Below are 18,596 nucleotides of genomic sequence, written 5' to 3'. Positions count from 1 at the left end.
TATTTCCGTAACAGGCCAATGTGACTGAAGTTTCCTGACCCTCTGCCAATCACAATATAACCTTCAAAGGGAAGAGATAACCTCCCACTGAAGTAAGCAACAAAGAAATGTTCTTTAGAAGAAAATCCAGTAAAATTCAAATAGGGAGTGCAAAACTGGAACTGTTTTTGAGAGCCAAATACTGAGATTAATTTAACTCTTTATCTGGTTAGTCCTGTAGTGAAGGGGCTGATTTAAATCAGAGTTCCACCTACCAAACCATGCTTCAGGGAGCAAAACCAGGGCGAGATAAGGCCTTCTGAGGCAGACTCTTTGAAAGGCAGTAAGAAGCAAAGATCTTTCAGCCAGGACTGCTTGATGTTTATCAAGTAGGAAGAGCTGAGATAAGCAGATCCTGGATTCCTGTTTTCATTAGATTTGAGTGAACAGTGAAATTCTGGTCCCTAGAGGTATTCTGATATACTGATATTTATTTTCATCCCAAATCGCAATGAAATTTGAAATGTCACATTTTGTGGATTTTTTCATGATTTTTCATGATGGATCATTTTGACTGCATGTGCTTATAATTCTGCTTTGCCTCATAAGCATGGTAACCCAGATCCCTTGTGCCCAAACTCTTTTCATGGACAAGTTTTCTGGCTGAATGACATTTCTTGTCAGGCACTTGATGAATTGTATTTCAACCAAAGGAGTAATTCCAGAGAACAGGAAGTGCTACAGGAAGCACATCTCATACAGGACCTGTGTCAGTGACATGTCCCCATTCATAACTTATAAGAAAAAAAAAAAAAAAGAAAGGAAAAAAAGAAGATAAAGTCCCACTGATATAAGCAACCAAAACAGTGTTCTGCAGAAGAAAATTCAGGTGATGGAAAATGAAAATACGTCAGATTTTTTTTTTCTTTTTTTGTGTTTCACAGGGAGAGTAATTTCTACCAAGCATGGCCTCTTACCTGTGTCTTATGCCTAGATGACTAACAAAGGGATTCTGTCTAGCTGGTAAAAACTTAGATTATTTCAAGTGCTGTAGCCAAAAGTACTACTAAACCATCACTACGTGGTTTGTCTGTTTTTAGCATTTATTTTTACTTTTTTTTTTTTTTTTTTTTTTTTTTTTGGGAATGGCTTTCATGTCACTTCTTAAAAAGTCCATATTTTGGGCTGAAAGTAGAAAGCAGAAGTAGTCTTTGTTCCATGGCGGTCAAAACTCTTTTTTGTTGTTGTTATTGTTTAAATTCTAAAGGGAGACAACTCAGAATCAGGCTGTGGTTGGTATTTGCATAAAAGAGAGACAAGGGCAACTTTTCTGCATTTGAGTAACCTACAGGAACATGTGTCTTCATGTGAAATATGCGTCTGCAAACATTACTCATCCCCTCACTATCTTCTCTGAATGAAGGAGGATTAATTAGTTGTGCCTGTGAAATGCCACAAGAACACCATTTTTAACCAGTGCCATCCCTGATTTACCAATATGAAACCAAAGATCCAAAGAACCTGCACTGTTGTCCTTCTTGCCTAATATTTGGTCTAGGTTTCTAAACAAGACACTGTGTTCCATTTTGAGAAGCAAGTGATATTTTATCTGTGTGGGTCCAGTGCTTTCTGAAGTCTAGAGGAGGAAGAATGGGGACAGACTAGGCAATAACAGTAGTTTAGAAGTTAGCCCTTTGTGATCATAGAATCATTATCATATGGATATTTTTTTTCTGTGGAAGTTAGTTGCCTTTATTTTGCACATTAGAAATGGCAGTTAACTCAATTTGTTTGAAAAAAAAAGAAGTTTATCTACAAATGAATTTATTTACATTTACCAACTTTGGAGTGGGAAGGTTGTCTCATCCTCTAACAGACATTAACAAAGCAGATTTAACCTGAGGCAACAAATACAATGTTATGACAAATGCTTAAAATTTAACATTGTCCTTGATATTTTCTTTGCCCAGCTTTCACCAAGGCCACTTAAAGTTCTGTTTTGGTACAAAAAGCAAGGAATATGAAAGGGGAAAAGGAGAATAAATCCCAGCTTGTATCTTTAAAGCTCTGGAATGGTGTAAATTATTACAGTGGTTTCACATTTTCATGGGATCAAGGCAACAACAGTAAGCTCATAAAACAGATACCACTAATTATGCAGAGGAGAAGTCATAAAGTCACTGGTGGAAGCATGTTTTATATTCATGAACACATCATTAAAATTTTAAGACGCACTATCAAATTCTACATTTTAATACTATACCCAACAGCATTAAACCCTCCCAACAAGAAAATCAGATTGTTTAATGATCATGTTTGTCACACAGGTTTTATATGTCTGCTGTTGAAGCAGATGTGGACTTTTCTGTTGCTGGACAGCTTTTATCACTGGATAATTAAAAATAATTTTATCCAAACTGCTTTATAGAAAAATAAATACCACAAAAAGAGAAGAAAATCACCAAAAATTTAGGAATGTTTACTTGCAGAAATATTTAAACTTATCCAATCACATAAAAATGTTTTTATAGTGTTGTCAATTTGTTTTTATTTCTCTTGTATTTTCTTTTTAATTAAAAAGTCATTTTAAAGTAAAAGGATAGGGATTCAGGCAGGCTACAACCCAGCATGCAAATGTTAGTTATTATAAATTAATCTTTAAATTAAAAGTGGTTTTAACATAGCTATTTAGATCAGAGAAAATCTAATAGGAGATATTTCAAGCTCAGCTGCTCAGCTGAATCTCTTGGAAGACCTAAAAGTGTCCTGAGTGACTTTCATTACAGTCGTGAAGTGACTGAGACCACTGTGAAAAGGCGCATATGAATTTTAGGGAGCCAAATGGTTTTATATAAGAAGAGGTGCAGCAGATGGTAGATAGATGGATTCTTATCAAGATACAGACAGCACAGGCAACCCTTTCAAAGTTAATTCTTGTAACAGCAAAGACTCCTGTTTGTGGGTTTGGACTAACAGATGCAAATAGCTGTGCAGTTGCAGATTTGCACATTATGTCCCTCCCATATCACCGGTGTGGACAACTCCATCTTACTGCTCTGTTCCCCTTCCCTTCAGAGCAAACTGTATTGCTTCTAAGGTTTGGGACTGCTAGAAATCTGTCCCCTCTATAAAGGGTGAGCACAGCCAAACAAATGAAGTCATTCTTATTTACCATTGTCAGTAGCTAAAGTCTCCAATTATTAATGCTGCACTTCAAATACATATTTTTAGCATATAACAACTGATTTTTGTGAAAACTTTATGAAAAGAATTAAAGTGGTCTATCTCAAAGAAATTATTATATGATGCCCATGTATCAGCTAAAACCACAGTTAAATATCTATCTGAAAAAAGTCAAGTGAGAGTTTCAAATTTTAACATAAAATTGTTGCCATGAATTCCTTTAGGACTCAGTGAAGACTTCTGCCTAAAAAATAATAATAATAAAAAAAAATCAATGGCTCAGTATGGCCTGATATTAGTTCTTTTCTAAACCTTTCTTTCTCCAGAGCCAATATTTGGCCTACACTATCTGCCAGCATCTTTTTAATGAGAAGCACACATCTAAAACCTCTCACAGCTCTCAAAATTTAGGAGTAAATATTTTTAAATTAAAACCGTATGCTAAGCAGTGCAGATTTGCTGGTGCAGATGTTATTTTTGGCTCATTTTCTTTAACTGATTCGTAACCAATATACTTTAGTCTACATTTCCACATTTATTATTACTCTGAATTCCACAGATACAGCAAAAGATGTTAATAGCACTAATATCTCAAGTTGTTTTAGGCAGTTTTCTACTTAGCAGCAAAATCAGCAATAAAATTCTATGAATAAGATATATCCCCAGGACACTATAAATGGTGAAAATGAGGGAAAAAAAAATAAAAAGGAAATAAAGATAACTTAAATAAACAGGACAAGAAAGGTCATTTTTTGTCAAATTCTAAGCTCCACTTCCTTCAGGAGGCACATTCAGTACTTTGGCAATTAATTCCTGATCACACTATACAGTTCTACATGCACAGTACAGTCATCCCCACCCCCAACCCCCCATTTTTTTTTTCATTCATAGTGCTTCACATTCATTCCAATTCTTTGGGATTCATAACAATGTCTGTTTTGACTGTTTACATGTGTGTCTGTTGTTCTGTTGTTCATGGTATCAGTCTCCTTTAGAAGAAACTGAAGTCTCTGATGAAAGTCACAGTTTTCCACACTTAATTCTCAATTAATTTTTAGGCAGAATTAATTCTCTGGTTATGGTGGCCCCTGTTGTCAGCATTATTATGTTGGCCAATAGTTTAGTAAAGAATGTATCATGCATTTTTTCCATAAATTGATCTAATTAGCCTTCTTCCTTCAAACTCTGGTTATCCTTGGGATCATGCAACCCCATTATCTTTGAAGAACACAGCTGTCCTAGCTGTCCTTTTTGGTCATACATGGAAAAATGCCAACACAACTTTGGGATTTCAAAAATTAGGATCAACTCAGGTTCTGAGTAGACAGTATGGTGATATAAAGTGTAAAGCACAGAAATGCTGTCAAAATCATTTTGAATGGTCTGTTAAGACATTTTCTTTAAACACCAAAATTGCTATTTCTTCCTTAGTTTTAATGTGAACAAATTTTCTAAGTATTTCAGCCCAAAATTTAGTTAGACGATTGTAAGACTAAACAATTGTGACATTGGGCAAAAAGATTTTTTTTTCTAAACAAGGAAAAAATGTGAAATTTGAGAATGAAAAGTCCCACAGACATGCAGAAAAAATAATAAACTAAAATCAATTAAAAATGAGTTTATACAGGGAGTGTAAACATAGGTATAATAAGCTTCTGGATCAAATCCATTAAACATCTACTGATTTGGTCTAAATCTTATGATAGTAGGCCGACAACTGCTAGAGAAATCATAGAATCATAGAATCATAGAATATCCCGAGTTGAAAGGGACCCATAAGGATCATCAAGTCCAACTCCTGGCACCACACAGGTGTGCCCAAAAGTTTAGACCATGTGACTAGGTACACAGTCCAATCTCTTCTTAAATTCAGACAGGCTTGGTGCAGTGACCACATCACTGTGGAGCGATCAAGACTGCAAACAAATTCACCTTTTGCAGCATCAGGTCATTTGGCAGCACTGCATAGGGATTGCAGAACTCCCAGTTTTATTTTGTGAAATGTTTTTGTTTGAATTCTTTCTTGTTCTGTTTCAGCAATTACGTTTTAGACCTATATAAGGTACTTTTCTATTCTTGATGCTGCAAGTGGCACTTTGTAACTTTTCAAAATTACTTTTTTTACTAGCAAGCTATGAAGTAGAAAAACTAAGCTGTCTGGGCTTCTTGTATCTTTTGTTGAAAAGTTTTGTTTTTTTTTTTTCTTTTCCGCCAAATTGTGGATGTTTTGCAGAGTGTCACTTTTCTTTTTTTTTTTTTTTTTGAAAAGAAACAAACCCGAAATCTGCAGGTTATTCATTTTTATTGCCCTCTGGAACAAAACAGAAACATGCAAGTGATAGAAAATGTCAAAACCAACATTTTCACTGAATTGTTAAAGAAGTCCTGATATTTTAGTGAGAAAAGATTCAGGAAAAATAATAATAATAAAAAATCTTTGGAATGACATGTTCACAGACTGTCATGCCACAACGAGAGGGATAGATATTTAAAACATATAAAATAATTCCCTTTACCAAATCTAATATTGTTTTCCTGCTATGAAGACTGGCTAATCAGTCAGCAATTAAATTTAGGCATAATTTATCAGATGAACTTCATTAAATAGTTTTTTGATTGTATATCACACAAAGCCAAACTCCATGATCGGGATTAATTGCTACCTTCAACAGTTTCAGCACAGGTCAAGGATTAAGTGGGTTTGGAGTGTGATCTGACCCTTCATTGCAATCCTGCTCCCACCAAAATCTTTAGCTGTCAAATTCACAGTTACAGGTTTCACAGAAGATTACCACAAATTATGTTTTGATGCTGTTATCCATGCATCATTTTACCTAGCCATGAAAAAGAGCTTAACAAAATAGTTGTTTTGAAAAGAAAAGTGAGAATCATATTAGTAGGCAAACGTTTCCATGTTTTGATGTCTTTTTGTTACAGAGGGGGAACTAAGGCTGAAAAATCAACCAAATTAAAAAAAAAAAAAAAAAGATCGAGCAAGACTAATTTTATGTTTAAAGGGAGAAAAGGCTTGAAGTTAATATGGATAGCTGAAAATTTCATATAAAAACTCTTTTTCTGTGGAAAAATGGTTTATGATTTCAACTTTTCATGAAAATGCCCCTGAACAAAACATTTTCAGCCAAAAACTTGTCTGGTTTTGGTTATTGGGGAGGGAGGAGGTTGAGGAAGAATTAAAATTTTACAATACGGTTCTAGAAGGGCTCTTCTGCACTTGGTTATGTATATTTAAGACATATCTCCCTCCTGGCATGATTTGCAACATAATAATGGAGCAATGTTGAGAAACCCATGCTATTTCTCTCTACTTAAATTCCCAGAATTGTCAATCTGGCATCTCTCACAGTACAACATTTACATAATTTTTAAATTACAGACAATTATGCAAAACCCTTCTCCATCAAAGGACCAATTTTCTTCCCCACCCTTCCCCTGAAGTCAACAGCAAAGTGTTCTTTCTCAGCAGTGGAAACAAAGTCAAAGTGTCTGGTGATTATACTTATGGAAGAGCACTGTATGCTTAATATTGTTCTCTATTTGCTTATGCCCAATACTGTTGTATTTGAGAAAGTATGTCAGTAATGACAATGATATGAACAGTAGCTATGAATTCCTTGATGGTAAGCACTGTTCAGGGAGAGTGTGTATGGTGACTATTAAGAAAGAAGTAAGCTAAGAAATAAGTAGGCAATACTGTTTTTTTCAGTTTGTAAAACTGAAATACACAGTGAACTGAGATGATAAAGATGTTTACTGGGAAAATTACCTTTGGGTTTATATATATATATATATATATATATATATATATATATATATATTATTTACCTACTTACCTTAGGCTGATTTTACCTTACACTATACATATAATGTAAATATATATATATACACACACTACATATATAGTGTAAGTATATATATATACACACACACTATATGTATAGTGTGTATACACTGTATGTATATATTGTTTTCCTAAATTAGTGTAAATTATAATTGTCAGCCAAGGAAACATAATCTCCCTAGTGCCTCCTTTCTATTGCCATCAACCCTTCAGCTATATGAGAATCACATTCTTTACAACTGTTAGCGTGAAACAACACAGGATTCCTCTTATCTGTCACTGGTACTGTGAATTTTTTAACTAAATCGTAGACAGATGGATACACAGATGCAAATATGAATGACTTACTGCTCATTTTGTTGTAGACGGCAATGTAAGCATGTGCATGTATAATACATAATGTTTATATGTAGGTTCACATACACACACATGTATTGTGACTGGTGTTTGGCATGTAACTATGAGACAAACAACTGAGAGAGAGGACTTGATTGCTTTTTCTATATTTCATATAATGATTCACAAAAGTGTTTAGTTATAAAAAGCTGACTCCAAATGCTTTTTCTTATACTAAAGCAGCTGTTCATATGAAAAAGAAAAACAAACAATCCCAACAACTTTTCTTTGATTTTACTACAGGATACATGCTCAGTTGCTCTTCTTATGATGAAAAAATAATGCCCACAGTGCAGCGTAGCAGTGGACCTTGCCCCTTTTTGTAGTTAACCAGTGAAAAAGGCTGCATCTGCTTATTCTCAGACATTAATGCAGCTAAAGGAATAAGACATCAGAGGCCTGCGAATGAGAAGGTCTTTTTAAATTTACAAAGCGTTCGCTCCTGAATCCACCTCAGCCAGTTTGGGGAAAGCGCTTTTGGCACCAAGTCACCCTTCAGGGAAAGACTGATAATGATCACTAAAGACATACTACGGGCTCCTGCCTCACTCACTTCAAAGGCCTTCTCTCTTAATCAACATTAAATCATCATTTTGCCTTGGATATAGGGACAGCTGTACACAATCTATTTGTTTTAAAACAGATTAGGAATGGTTTTTCTGCCAGAGTATAAGCTGCACGATAAATGTACTTTAAAGACACAACTAGGAAAAACATTGCTCCTTTGGTTAGCTAGATCCCGATACTAGCTGAGAACATACAGCATCTTACCGGGATTGGATCCTTATTCAGTTGTTCAGCAACCCCCAAGAGCATTCAGAAAATACAGCAATTAAAAAAAAAAAAAAAAAAAATCAAGTATCCGTTGATCTTAGCTATGCATTCCGGTAAGTTGCCCATGAACAGCAGTAGTAATGGTAATAGTAAGTAACTTAAGATCTTCCAGATCTTCCACTTTCTGGTTCTTTTCGTTTTATTTTACTCTTACTATTATTTTTAACCTTAGAATTACCTTATTTCATCTACTGACATTCTTGTAACTGCTAGGGTGACAACAAAGACCTTTTATTACCCAATTAAAAGCTGATAGATAGTTGTTAAATAATTAAGTAAAGGCCCCTAAATACTAGGTAACACACCTCCTCTAGACCCATACTAGAGATTTTTATACAGCTGTTAAATGTCTCTCTAAAGGCTAGTTTTCTTATGCAATGTGAATGTACTGACATGCACAATTTAAAAGACTACTCTAGAAACAAGGCGCATTTCCAGAACAGGACAGAATGTTTTGGAAAGCAGTGGCTCCAGGAAAAGGTTTGGGAGTCAAAACAAGTACCCAAATCAACGTCATTCTTGTAAAACTTTTTGGTGAAACAAGTTACTCAGTTTTTCCATCTGTAGACAGAATATTGATACTGGAATACTGTAACAAGTCCTGTTGTTTATTTTTAGAGAGCTATTGAAAAATGAAAATGGGCAAATAAATATACTACAAAGAAAATATCTTACAAAGAGAAACATAGAATATTTATCTGTTATTCTTCAAAAAGGAAAATAAAAGAAGATTGACAGGTAACCTGTTTATATGTATGAGAGAAAACAGTGTTTATAATCCTTCACATATTAGAGAAATGCAATTCCAGTTTTAGAAAATGGAAGCTAAAATGAGACAAATACGAATAAAAAACGAGTTCCAACTTCTAATAACACGAGAAACCACCAGAAAAAATCTATAAAATGAATTGGTCCCTTCTGTTCTTGCTGCCTCCCTTCCCATTTTTTAGCCTAAACCAGCCATCCTTCTGGTGGACATATATCAACCAACCTCCAGCTGCTTTAATTCAAATGGAAGTCCATTCACAAGGAGCTGGCTGAAATGCTGTGCTTTCTGAAATAAGAGTGGTCTAACTAGTGTGATGATCCAAGAGCCCATCTTGAGCTCAAGTTTTGCTATCACATTCTTGGTTGAAATACTAGTGTCACTGCATGCCTAACATCTTCATGCAGCTACCTTAACTGTGAGCATAAGTCACAGATGTGTAAATTAGTTGACACGTTTATTGGTATGACCAGTGACATCTGCAGTATACACAGAAGGGATTGTATGTCTACAGAGAGTGAACAACATACCCATCTAGTAAGACGGTATCTTCTTTCCTAAAAGAAAAACAAGAACAAAACTACTATTGTTAGGACCCTTTTCCAAATCCAATAAAATAAATTACTAACAATGAAAATTCAATGTTTTATGCTTTTATGATAAATCTCGGTTTTGCCTTAACCACCTCATCTCTCTGTAAATATTCATTTCAAAATGAAGAATGTTACCTGATGCCCTTATGAAAAAAATCAAACTATTCAACTCTAAAATAACTCTAAATGATTAATATCTCTCTGTTATAGACTTGACATTGCTGTTTTATGATAAAGATAATACAAGATGGGCCAGACTGCAAGAAAGGTGGAACCTAGTATAAAAAGGCATATAGTAGCACTGAATTTGGTTTTCATGGTGTGTTTATGTTCATGGTAGTAAATGAGAAAAGTAGCTTAAATTCTTTATATAGGCATCATCATAAAGAATATTAGACTTCCAAGAAGCTAATGTTAGGGTATGGGAATAAAGGGAAAAGAAAGGATGAATAGATTAGATTTTAGCTGGCAAACAGGACAGAGAAACAGCTAAGCAAAGGGAGGTGAGGATAGAAATGGAATGAAACTGGATAGATTTTGACAAAAAAAAAAAAAAAAAGATTTTAAATTGAGATGAGAAAATTCTGTTACCACCAAAAAGAAGAACTACACCACATTTGGAAAAACTATCCTAGCTAGAAAAAGGCTCCACTTGGTCAAGCAGCGCAGAGGTAGTATTTGGAGTAAAGGGTGGCTAGATCCTTGTCCTCCCAGAGAATCTACTTCTTGGGGGCTGAGAATACACCAGATGATCTAGCTAGGAAGCAGGATGCAAGGAAGGAAAAGGCATATAAAATGAATCGTATGTGTTTGAAAAACAACAGAATGCAAATCAAGGCAACATAAATTAAAGAGAGGGAGAGAAAGTTACTCCAGGGGCTTTATTCCCCTCCCCCCACAGGATACAAGCTATTTCCTTTGACTTTTGCAATAGTAGTTTCAGAATTCTACTTCTGGCACAGTCTGAACTGCATGTATTTTCAGCACTTGGCAAGAAGACATTTAGAAGATAGAGGTTGTTCTTTTACTTGAGACAGGTAATTCAACTTCTTGTGCTGTGACAGTAAAAAATGCATTTCTCCACTGAGGTCATAACTGCACAGACAACAGTAAATTTGGCATTTCCTAATTTATTTATTTTTTTATTTATTTGCTGTTTGACTTTGCAACCTAAATAACTTTCTTCTCTTCATTGAGTAATGTCCACATGGAGTCCATTTTTATTGTGCGCGTGCTCATGGCTAACTTCAGGCACAAGGAGCACATACAGTCCAAGAATGGACTACATGTGGATAACACATTTCAAAGACATACGGATTCTGAGAGGTAAGTCCTTACTAATGTACACTTTGCTGTGCAGTATTTAGTAACTGAAGATGGAGTTCTCTGACCATTGCCAATGCAAATTGCTGATCTGTCATAATGTGCAGGGGATAGACCTGGTTCTGACTTCTCCTAAAATTTTAATTACTGAGTAATTCTACAAAGTACTTTGTATATAATTAATAATTCAATATGACTGAAGTATGTCTTCCTTTATAAAGAATGTCAAGCTGACTAAAGAGTGAAAAAATAATTAAGAATAATGGACATCAACATATTATATTTTTAAATAACTATATGCAATGTTATATAAAAGTGCTAAACAACGTGACCAGGAGTAATAGCAAAGGGAAAGGCTATAGTTTTAATTATGAAAGCAGTGATAGGATATAGGAATAGCCATACTGGCTTAGATCAAAGCCCCAGTCTGTAAGAGTGGCCATTAGCAGATGTTACAGGAATATAAGAAAGAGATGGTGAGCCCTCCTTTTTTATGCAGTCAGACACTATAAGTTTGTACAGCCAGACTTTCCTGAGCAGGGCCAGATATGCAATAAGGTAACAAGTGGCGGATATCTTTACCTGTTTCTTAACAGAATTCTTCATTTTCCAGAGTCCTGTTTCATGCTGTGAAAGATTGTATTCTCTTGACAGAAGATGAGAAGAGGTTTTATATATTGCTAATATTCACTGAGCAAGAAGTATCATCCTCTTCAGAGAAACTACATCACACTGGATGCCAAGATCAAGCAAAAAACTCTAAGTGTAAACCTGAGTTCATTCCAATTGTATACAACGAAACCACTGAGATTGCTGAGTGTCTGCCATCTTTCAGTGTCAGTATATAAAACTCACAGACCCATCAGATAACTGACCTTTATTGAACTGACAAATTGTAACTTTGATTTTTAGCTTTATCTAGTATTAAAGGTAGAAGTAAAGTGCAATTTAAGAAAAATAAAATACTTAAAATGTGCATTTTAAATCACTGAATGGTGTCATTTCTTCTTTGCAAGAGAGGATGCTTGTGATAGTTATACTGTTACATAAGAAATATGTTTCCAGTAGTTTATTTATTTCAGGGCTTGCTCTGTGAGTAACTATAATTTAAAAAATATTGGTAACTTTAAAAACTTCAGACTGTAGTTCCCCTTTTAAGTACTGGTCAATGGCTGCCAACATGCATCATTACAGAGCTTTGGAAATCAGATATATGGCAGTCAGATACAAAGAAGGAAAAGGGAAGAATTGAAATCAAGCCTGAACTGTACCTAGTCTGGATCTTTCTTTACAAACCTGATGAAAGATAATCTAAGCCCACTTTTTTTTTCTTCATATCGTATTAAAGCCAAAGTAAGTAGAGCTAAGCAGAGGAATAAAAATTAAAAAAAAAAAAAAAAAAGGTTTTACCTGTTTCTAGAATACTTCCCCTCATACCTGTTAAAATGTTTTGATTAAAAGCTCTTGTTTTAAAGGTTATTTTTTCCTTCATTATTAAGTTGAGTTGGAGTGAATCCAATGATCTTCCTGTTTGTCTACAGTATGCATACAATAAAACAAAACACATTAGTTTTGCCTTAGCCAGACATTAAGGAAAGAAAAGGGAATTACAGCTTTTTTCTTACAATTTTATGAACAAGGTGTGGGACTTCCCACCTTTGAAACTTGCAAGGAAATAAGGCAAAGAAACTAAAGTGTTTTATTCACTCTGTATTGGAAAACTGGATAAGCTCAAACAAAACGTAGCTAACAGCAAGCTCAAGGCAGGATTCATATTCCAGTAACTTTAGAAATCAAGACCCCCCTTTGCATTAATCCAGTCTTGTGCCACCTTGTTTCCACTGAAAATGGCAAAGTTATGCTGAAGTAAAGTTAGGGAACAGTTTAGTACTTAGCTTGGAGGTGATCATGGAACCAGAGGTAGAACTACATCTCCCAGATCTCTGTCTGCTTCCTCCTTTGTTTACCGTCTGGTGTGAGGAATACTCATGTTTTCTGAAACACTGTATCTGCTCTTTTTCTTTCGAGACCATAGTATCTCCTGGCTGTGGTCCCTTGAACCACAATGAATCACAGATACCCTAACATCCTATACATAGTGGTCTCTTCTATTTTCTGCTTGCCAAGAAAAACTTAAGATCTTTTTGGTGGTCAAATCCACAGAAGAGTGGCAGGTCACACTGATGGGATGTGTGTTACTGCCTTTGGCACAGACCAGAATGCCATGAGAACAGATTAGACATGCTGCAGTCTGAAAATTGTCCCAGAGCAGAGAACCAGATACAGAAAAGTGTTCTCAGTATAATATTTTTTTCTTTTAGGAGTTTAATGCTGAATGATGTTTGCCAATCAAACTAATGAATCAGAGCTTGGATTTATCCCCAAAAATATGAAGAGGAGAAATATGAGAAGGAATATTCTAATTTTCTTTACACTTCAAAGAGAAAAACAAAGATTTATTTACTCAAGAGCACAGAATGCTATATTGAAAGCTATAATGGAAAGTCAGAACTTCGAACAATACTGGGGGTGCTTGACTTCATTAGAGTGTCTGAATACTAGCTTGGAGGGAAAATCAGGTCTTGTGTGGAAGGAGTATGGCAAAGTGAGTCAATGTTCAGTTCTTTCTGCTTCCACACCTCCCCAGATGAGAAAGGGTTAAGCATGAGTTAGAGATGCATGCGAAAATATATGGATGAAGTCGGAAAAAAAAATCTCTTCCAGTTTGAGCCACTCCATCTGTTCCCTTAATTCAGTGGCAGACCTTGACTGGACCCTGGGATCTGCTAGTCCCACACTTCACACAACTTCTCTCTGTAAATTAAGTTGTTGGCCTGTGTTGCTGAGGGTTTAGGAAGGTGAGTGATGACCTTGGTTTGAGTATGTTTGTATAGAAACATGTCACTGCAGGATGATGTCTTTCCTCCTGGGACATAGGGCCCAATACTAACCATTTGTTAAGAAAATACCAAAGCTAAACATATCCAGTGTATGAAAGGATCCAACACCCTTGCCAAGTGTAACTTTCACTCATCTTTGAAACATCAATGTACACTGTATTTTAAAGGTTATTTTTAGCACTTGTCTTTTAAACTGTTTCCCATCTGATGTTAACATCTTGCAACTTTAAAACTAATATGAGTTACTTTTATTATTAAATGGGAAATCGCTTTAATGTATTGTAGTATGGCAATATGTTTATATATGTTTTAAAAAGGAGATCTAAAATAGTATTTATGCTCAGGAATGAGGACATGTGATACCAAAGAAGCCACATAATGCTTTCAAGTTCTATATTTCTTTATATAGCAAAGATTAAAAATAAAATTTTAAGGAGGATATAGTTAGGATTTTTTTCCCCTATTTTCCTTGCAGTATTTTCCATGCATTCATCTGTGTTCCTGAGTTCTAATATATGTGTACTGATGTTTGAAGAATTCATTGTTCTTGTTTGATTTTTTGAGAACTATTGTTTTTTAATTTGCAGAAGTTGTCTTGCAGCATTAATTTTGAAACTGGATGAAGTCTTCTTGTTATCCCATGCAGGTTTGGTCAGGTCAGTAGTATACCTTAACTCATGATGTCCACAAGAAAACAATGAAAGATAAATTTGCATTAGAAGTATTTTTTTTTCAAACCAGGTAGTCTTAAACTGAATTCCTAAGTGGCTTTAGATACCTAATTTTAGGCATCTGAGTCTGAAAATGTTGACCTTGCTTATATTCCTATTTAGGATTGATTAATGTACAGTCAGGATGTTTTTCCATACAGCCAGCCTATAAATGTTACCTTCCTAAAGTTCAGCCCATACTTATTTGGTATATCTTTAAATAATTTATCTTCCTTCCTTACACTCTTTAAATATTTCATCCTATTTTAGGTTATGAAACATTGTGAAAACACTGATTTGGCTCTAGAGCTTCTCCGAATTATAAGGCATAGCTGGCGTGGGGGACAGTCCTTTGTTTAAACAGGAAAGAATGAAATCTTAGCACCATTAGAGTCAATGGGAGCTCTGCCACTGACTTCCACGTGGCCTGGATTTACCCAGTGAGCCACCTTTGCTCTTAAGTGATGTAAATCAAGCAGGACTGCCCAAAGTCTGTGAGAGTACAAAACGAGAAAACCAGTATGTGAAAGGAAATCAGACAAAAAACTGGCAGAAGAACTGTTAAAAGCTGGTCAAAATAAAGTACCTGTATTAAAGGAGAGTGCACTGTAACATCTTTTGCCCTGTAAATTTTTCTCTAAAACTGTATTTCAGGAAAGACAGTCTACTGCCATGTGGAACCATTCTCAATGGATACACTGTAGAAAGTAAATAAGAATGCCTTCTGTGGTGTTTTTTTTTTTTGTGTGTGTGTGTGTGTGTGTGTGTGTGCGTTTTTTATCTCCTGTAATGAAGGAGTAAATAAGGTATCTAAAACTGATCAAAAACCATTTCAAAATGTCTCTTTTCCTCCACACGTAAATCATCTTTTTTGTCATACCTGAACTTTTAAAAATATTAAAATCCTGCTCACTCCAACGTAAACAGAAAAACAGCAACATGTTTTGGTTGTTCCTCTCATGCAACTGTGTCCTTAAATTTCTTCTGTTCAAAGAACCGTATTAGGAATGACTTAACGTAAAGAATGCACTCAAGCTCTTTAGCTATAAATGGACTTTATTTACAACCAGTTTTGTATATTTTTGGGGAAGCTATGATTCCATTACTTTTCACATAAGTCAAGGCAGAAAAAAAAAAAAGAGGAAGGAAAGAAGGAAGGAAGGAAGGAAGGAAGGAAGAAAAAGAGAGAGAGAAAGAGAGAGAGAGAAAATGAAAGAAAGAAAGAAAGAAAGAAAGAAAGAAAGAAAGAAAGAAAGAAAGAAAGGAAGGAAGAAAGAAAGGAAGGAAGAAAGGAAGAAAGAAGAAAAAAAGAGAGAAAGAGAAAGAGAGAGAGAGAGAAAGAAAGAAAGAAAGAAAGAAAAAGAGAGAAAGAGAGAGAGAGAAAAAGAAAGAAAGAAAGAAAGAAAGAAAGAAAGAAAGAAAGAAAGAAAGAAAGAAAAAGAAAGAAAGAAAAAGAGAAAGAAAGAGAGAGAGAGAGAGAAAGAAAGAAAGAAAGAAAGAAAGAAAGAAAGAAAGAAAGAAAGAGAAAAAGAGAGAGAGAAAAAGAAAAAAGAAAGAAAGAAAGAAAGGAAGGAAGGAAGGAAGAAGAAAGAAAGAAAAAAGAGAGAAAGAAAGAGAGAGAGAAAGAAAGAAAGAAAGAAAGAAAAAGAAAAAAGAAAGAAAGAAAGAAAGAAAGAAAGAAAGAAAGAAAGAAAGAAAGAAAGAAGAAAAAGAAAGAAAGAAAGAAAAAGTAAGAAGAAGTACTTTAGTAGAAAACCGGGAATAAAGGTCATTTCACTCAAGAGAAATCATGTTTTAGTCAGGCTAGCCCTGGAGAACAGAAATAAAGGATTGGACAGTTATCTGGAGAAATGCTCAAAATGTTTTCTGTGTGAGAAAACACTTTCAAATTAATAAATTAATAAACTGTTAAGTAAACAGAATAAAATGTTAAGTGCATTTTGTTTTATACTGAACATAAAGAAGAGAATAACAAGCTCTTTTAACTGCAGCCAGGATAGCATTCCCAAAATAACTTCAAGAGATGCAGAAGTCTGTGTGGTAAAAGGGCCACAGCTAGATGTCCTTCTGTGTAGGTTAAATGCTCTGTGGGAATTGGGTGCAAACATCGTATTTCAATGGATAGAACCCAAAACTTTTTAAACCCTCTTATAACACGGGTGCTCTGCTGTTCCATCAGTGAGCAGAGCTCTTCACCCTCTATTGAGTTGGCCAGAGCTCAGACTTCCCACTCTACCCTACCATTGGCTGTTTTTCTTTAGTAAAAAGTTTTGTTAGTGTTATTCTTCATAGAGGAGAGATAGACAGAAGTCTTCCATGGATTATAAAGTTCCTCTCTTTTTGGGCTAGTAGCAAATGCCATAACCTGGTTGAGAAACGAAAACAGCAGCTATTGAATACGTGACAGATCTGTGAACATTTCAGACTTTTTCTGTGACAGAAACCCCTTATTTAGGTGGGAGTCTCCATCTACTTGGTCACCATCCCTACCCATAGAGTGAAGGTGGTTCCCCATTTTAAATCAGTCCAATTGCTACACAGGTGGAGCATTTTTCCATGGTAGCTGGAGAACAGCTGCTCCTTCTGCTTCTCTCTTTCTTGCTCTGTTTCTTGCCACTGCCTCTTGCTGCCAGGTCTGAGGAAGAGTGAGATCCTCCTGGGCAATGCTTAAATATAAGACATGAAGAATTACTTGAATTTATTTCCTTTTACTCCTTACTCCTGTTTCTTCAAGAATTCTGATACAGAACAGCAAATGAAGCAAATAGAGCAATGGAGTCTTCAAAGAAGTACTTTGAGAAGAGATGATAGGTTAGGAATATCTTGCTCCTCTTCTTTCTCCCTCTGAGTTGTATGAAGATATTCTGGCTTGTGTGGATCTGGCACAATTGTACCAGGTTTTTAACAGTATATTAGCTTACCTCAATTTAAGCGCTCACAAGCAATGCTTCCTTTCCTTAGGGCCTGGTATAGTATCCTCCCAGATAGAGAAAAGATGCACGGACTAAACAAAATCTGTTTGTACTTGACAATTTAGGTCAATTTACAAGCCTGCTTGAAGACTTAAATGAGCTCTTGTCTTTAAGAGCTCCCTGTGTGGTGTGTTGTCTGCTTGTCAAATATGTATATTTTAAAACTGACTGATTCAAAGCTGAGAAAATGCTATTTTTTTCTTCATCTTTTTCTCTTCAGTAACCTTTCTCCAGATAAACTAGCAGCAAACAACATCTCTTAAACTGAATTTATTTCTTATTATATTTATCACTGGTATAGTAGCCTTGTTGAATCATTTTTAGCCATGCTTTGTAGCAGTATCTATAGATGCTGTATATTTCCATAGCCACAGGGCCTGAGCAACCATAGGGACTAAACAAAAGAGCAACAGCAGAGAAGAGTATCTTAAATGTCTTCTCTCTGTATGTTTATTAATGCTGCTGTAGAGAAACAATAGGGAAACTAGGTAAACCCTGAACACTTCAGATTTTATCTAAACATTTGGGATTAAAATGATATGCCTGTGTTTTCTGTGTCCTTTTACAGTTTTCTATTATTTAAGTAAAGACAAGTGTTTTGTATTCAATCAGTAGATTTGCAGTTTATGCAATTATATCACCTCAGGATCCTCCCTAGAATTAATTGTTCTGGTAAAGTATGAAAAGTGTGACTCTATACCACATGCAGACATGAAAATAATGGCTTGACATTTTAAACCAGATTTTCTCCAAATATATCTTTTAGTCACATTTTAGAGGGGAAGACTGCAGATGTCAGTCAGTGCTCATGTGCATGCCTGTGACTATATTTCCATTTTATTAAGAGTTTAATATTGCTTCTCAGTATTTCAAAGCTATAGGAAAAAATGTTAATGAAAAAGATATATTTCTATGGCAAGTACATGACATCGTAAACAGAAAACAGGTCTAGTATTCAAAATCCAGATTTGGATGCCTTTTTTTCAGAAGTTGATAATTTACACTCCTCTGCTCCCTTTTTGAGATGAACTTAAAGTGTGAAATTTTGGCACAACTGGTGTCTGCATTTGTCATGCTGTTT

This window comes from Cygnus olor, chromosome 4 (genome assembly GCF_009769625.2).
Source record: "Cygnus olor isolate bCygOlo1 chromosome 4, bCygOlo1.pri.v2, whole genome shotgun sequence".
Classification (NCBI taxonomy): domain Eukaryota; kingdom Metazoa; phylum Chordata; class Aves; order Anseriformes; family Anatidae; genus Cygnus; species Cygnus olor.
This window is presented reverse-complemented; position numbering follows the sequence as displayed.